Here is a 5,698-nt window from a genome sequence, read left to right on the forward strand (position 1 = left end):
GTGCCGCGTTTTCTCCTCTTCTTTGATGACGGGCCGTTGTATATTCCGCCAGCGTTCGGCAGTGACATGTGAAAAAGCTGTGTGCCCTAGTTCCAGCATGTGTGGCAGCTTAACAATCTTGTTATTTATCGCGACAAATACCTTAACATTGCTCCAGATCTGTTCTGTTGTGTTCATTTTGTAATGTTACAGTGTAAAAAAAAAAAAAAAGAAAAAAAGAAAAGAAAAAAACTGCAGCATTTGTATGGTGTGCTCGATGCTGTGAAAATGATTGTTTTTCGTGTTTCTACGATACTTAACACTATAGACTCTGGTTCGTATGAGACTACATCTATGGTAAAAAACAATGGACATAGTCCAAATAAAGAGTATTTGGTTTTTCATTTTTGTCCTAAAAATTCAATTCTCATCTTTTCTTACTTTTAGCAACCATTGTTAACAATCTTTCATAAACTATCGATAATTAAGAATTTACATTTGAAATGGAAACATAAATTTCGCTTGCAATACGTAATTAGGAACAAGAACATGTGCATTATTAAAAAAAATTATTAATTTTACAATTACGAGATGCAAGTATTTCTAATTGAAGGAAAAAAGTATATATATCCAACTTCTATGAACCTAGGAACTTAATATTTTTCATCAAATTTAGGGAAATTAAAGTGCAACATTTTTCCCCCCTTTATTCATTAAATATATCACTATCGTTTGTAATAAGTTAGGATATATTGCAGTAAGTTCAACAAGAAAATTCTATGGTTCCAAAATTTTGTATAGTGTGTAAAATCCAGTTTGATATGTTTTCTGAAATTTGAGCAAGTGAGTCCCTTATAAAAATTTCATTCTAAGAATTCAGAACATTTTTAATGCACGTTCTCGACAAAGACTGAAGGAGATTTATGTACGGCAGTCCGAGCATCACGTTGGCAGAAATGACAATAAAGTATCTGGCTGCCATTTTCCATTTTATTTCAAAGAAAGAACACCATAATTTTGGTCACTGCACATGCATCACTGTCCTGCAAGTGCAGAAGACAACCTGATGCCAAAGCTTCTCATGACCTCCTTACGATATGAATTGACCGCTGTGACTTTGAATCCATTTTGACTATTTTTCGACTGTGACTGTCTCAAGAAATATGTAAAGGTTTTTTTAAATTACCGCTACCAGTTACAAACTTTGTCAACTATTGTATTATTTATTTATTTAGGGGCATGTTTCGAGGGTTAAACCTCACCTTCAGGCTAAATGGCATTACAAAAACAACTTGACAATAAGGTCATACTGATATTACATAGTCTTTTCGTAAATGCTGTGGTCATCTCGTCTTCCACAGGATGACCACAGCATTTACGAAAAGACTGTGTAATATCAGTATGACCTTATTGTCAAATTGTTTTTGTAATGCCATTTAGACTGAAGATGAGGTTTAACCCTCGAAACATATCGCTAAATAAATAAGTAATACAATAGTTGACAAAGTTTGTGACTGGTAACGGTAATTTAAAAAAACCTTTACGCTGTGACTTTACTGGTCATAACCAGCGAAACCGCACTGTTTCTCTCATTGGATACTAGTTCACGAGACATCTTATAGAGACGCTCTTAGCCGCCGTAGAGAAGTCGATTCTCGCGGCTGGCCCGAAGTCTGACGTAACAGCTTACGCTTTCACCGAGAGCGGAGAGAGGGAATGAAGCTCTTGTGGACAGCGACTGGAGGTATCACCAGAGTTCAGTAGAGCTAGGCTTGTAACTGTGTGCATTGTGCTTCTATACGCTCAATGTTATAGCAGTACGAACTGATATGGGTCTCACACGTTTGAGACGGGTTCCACCTGGAGTTGTACATGCAACCTCTATCGCAGGTTACATCTACGTCTTACTTCCGTACTCCGCAGGCACCATGACACCCTTGAAACAAAGTAACTAAATATATAAATTATACGAAACAATAAAATTTTAAAAATTAAAAAACAGTCACACATATAAAGCGCCGTCCAGCACGGACGCGCCACGCCGCGCTTAACGGCGCACAGCAGCGCATGTTATAGCAGGATATTTGTACGTAAACAGCTGTGCTACAGTGGGCGCGCTTGAGCATCATTAAAAAATGGAAAACGAGAAACGCCACCAAATAGTGCCGCGCACGAATGAATTATTTATTTTGATGTGCCGACACTGCGCGCGCGACTTAGACACTATGTGATCAAAAGTATCCGAACACCCCCAAAAACATACGTTTTTCATATTAGTTGCATTGTGCTGCCACCTACTGCCAGGTTCTCCATACCAGCGACCTCAGTAGTCATTAGACATCGCTCGAGAGCAGAATGGGGCGCTCCGCGGAACTCACGGACTTCGAACGTGGTCAAGTGATTGTCACTTGCGTCGTACGTCCACACTCCTAAACAGCCTTAGATTCACTGTTCCCTGTTTCCGTTGTGGTAGTGAAGTGAAAACGTGAAGGGACACGTACAGCTCAAAAGCGTACAGGCTGACCTTGTCTGTTGGCTGACAGAGACAGCCGACAGTTGAAGAGCGTCGTAATGTGTAATAGACAGACATCTATCCAGACCATCACACAGGAATTCGAAACTGCTGCAGGATCCACTGCAAGTACTGTGACAGTTAGGCGGGAGGTGAGAAAACTTGGATTTCATAGTCGAGCGGCTGCTCATAAGCCACACACCACGCCGGTACATGCTTAACGACGCCTCGCTTGCCGTAAGGAGCGTAAACACTGGACGACTGAACAGTGGAAAAACGTTGTGTGGAGTAACGAATCACGGTACACAATGTGGCAATCCGATGGCAGGGTGTGGGTACGGCAAATGCCCGGTGAACGTCATCTGCCAGCGTGTGTAGTGCCCACAGCAAAATTCGGAGGCGGTGGTGTTATGATGTGGTCGTGTTTTTCACGGAGGGGGCTTGCTCCCCTTGTTGTTTTGCGTGGCACTATCACAGCATGTAACGCCGGAAATGCATATCCTCCTATTTCCATCTATTGTACTATTATTTTTTTTCCTTGTTTTGTTACCTCAAGATATGACATTTCTGTGTCTTTATATATTGTAATTGTTTTACTGTTTGTATATATATATATTTATGCACTCATGTCGATGTATAATTGGTTTGTTTCGTAAATATTATTTGTATTTTTACGCTGGGTCTTGCCTAGGGAAAACTGCTATCGAACGATTACATCGATGGGTCGTGTGAAGAATCAAAGTGTGTAGGATCTTTGGTAGTGTTAACTCTGCCGCGTGCAGCGCGGGCAGAGCAGTGAGAGTCTGGCGGGAGTAGCGAGTGGAGCAGGTGCGTGGTGTGACGCTCCCGCGAGTTGCCGCGCTTTCGGGGTTTGGCAGCATGTAATTGCGCTCGACTCGCGATGATAGTTTCTGACATGGTGTCGCGGACGGGAAGCATTAGCTGGCGCACATCAAGAGCCCGTTTCGCCTGGTGACCGTGTCGAGAAGAAGGCGCGCCAACATCCAGCTTCTGCAACAGCGACGGCCGACAATGAGTGACTGTCGCCACCTCCTCGATCGACGGCTTCAAACCTTCAATCAACCAACAAGGAAGACTAAAAGCACGTAAAGTTTCAGAACTGTATGGCAGACCTCAGCTTTTCAAATTGTTCCATTTGCCTCGCAAAATTACAGCAACTTAGCATGAACCTTTGTTGCTCATTGTCCCGATTGCATTGCCAAGCAGGGTCCCTTCCTTTTCCGAAATGAACCCGAGTGTCATTGAAATTCAAACGCCAGCATTAAAGTAATATTCTATTTCGCCGCTTTAATTTCAAAGTTCAGTTAAAGTCTCAGAGCTGGCTACAATATTCAGATTACACAAGCACGAATTAAGAGTGCGAGCTTTGTTACCGTATTTTAGCTTACCTGTGACTGCAGCTCAGCTTGGTACGTACTAAATTTTACTATTGTTAATAGTTCAGAATCATTTAATTCAAGTTCAAAGTAAAATCTCTTGTTTCTAAATTGCGTAGAGTCAAGTTGCTTTTGAAATGATTGTTGAGGTAGTCCAAGACTAACCGTATTTTACTGGATTTCGATGTGCTTCAGAAAGAAAGCTCACTATTAACTTCAGTCACTAAATTAACTTTCGATTTTCCGGTTTTATTAATTCTTTTGCTAAATTAAGTCAGAGTGTAGCGAAATTTATTACTTCTGACAAACTTTCAGTTTTCACACTACACGTGTCAACCTTCAGTTGCCACGCTTCTAGTGTTAATTATATGTGTAATAACCTTTCTTTTTTCAGTTACTATAGTAATTGACCTTAGGACTGGCGACCGTGATTTCCCCCAAATCTCAAATATCTAATTACCGCTAGTTAATTGTTAACGTAACGGCTGCACATTTACTTTCTTTATTAACTTTACCCCTTTTCAAAATTAATTTCCACCAGTTTCATTAGCACATTTCCTTTCATTAAGATGTAACCCTTTCCTCCCTCTTTACCGACAGGTTAACTTCGGTGACGATTGCTTTTCCAAAATTCCCATTAGGTACACGCGGTTTCATTTTTCACTGTCATTAAGGTCGGTAAGTGAGGGGGAGGTTACACGTGGCGACCTGGTGACAGGACAATCTTCGGATTTGAGGTTGTTCTGGACACGAATTTGGCATTGTGCAAATCTCGTAACAAAGTACTGGTTACGTACAGGCCGTTACGTCAGCGAGAATAAGTAGTGGGAGTAATCCTAATTACATTTGAGATTTGTCGTTTATATTGAAAATTATTAAAATGAGTGAAGGCAACAATTACCAAAATTTGGTAGACTTGGATACGGAACAATCGGTCGAACAGTGGGAAACGCGCACTGCGGTTCCCATTGTTCAGGGGCAGGCGGCTAGCATGAAAGACGCGACCGCCGAAACGCAACAAAGAGCAGAAATGGAATTCCAAACTTTAGAAAATGTTTCGGAATCGGAAGCGAAAATCAAATATGTACCCCTTGATGATGAATACGGGGGAACATGTATAGAGGAACCAGCTACGGAAGTAAAACCGGTAGTCTCCGGGAATTTAACTGATTTATTGAATGTTTTGATTAATGAAATCAAGAGTCAATCGGCAGAAATTATAGCTCTGTCTGCCAAGCAAGAAGCTCAGTCTGAAAAGATTGAACGAAAGCTAGACAATCAGAACAAAGCTATTAATGTTGTTAACAACAATGTTGGAGTTGTTAATACAAAAGTTGATAAAATCAAAGAAGATATTGTTGTAATTAATACCGAAATCGGTAATCTTAAACAGGAAATGATAGGCGTTCAGGCGGAAATTGCGAGCATAAATACTCGTTTTGATTCCGAAATTAGCAGAATCAAGAAAAGTGTAGGAGAAGCAGTTGCTCCGATCATCGAGAATAAGGTGACGGAACAAATTCAATTAGTGAAAAAAGAGGATCAACAGAAGGTGGAAACTTTAAAGGCTTTAGTGTCCGAAGTAGACACTAAAGTGAGGGAGCAGGCTAATACCTGCGAAGAGAAAAAGAGGGAAGTGGAAACGCTTGCGACAACCACTTGCCAAGTAATTACGAGAGTGTCGGAATTAGAAAAGAAACTTGATGAAAAACAGAGCTATGTGCCAATCTGTGCACATAGTTCGGAATTGTTGACGAAAGAGGAGCGGTTCGACCCCTTGAAAAAAGGCGGTATACACGCGACGGATTTC

This window comes from Schistocerca piceifrons, chromosome 2 (genome assembly GCF_021461385.2).
Source record: "Schistocerca piceifrons isolate TAMUIC-IGC-003096 chromosome 2, iqSchPice1.1, whole genome shotgun sequence".
NCBI classification, from domain to species: domain Eukaryota; kingdom Metazoa; phylum Arthropoda; class Insecta; order Orthoptera; family Acrididae; genus Schistocerca; species Schistocerca piceifrons.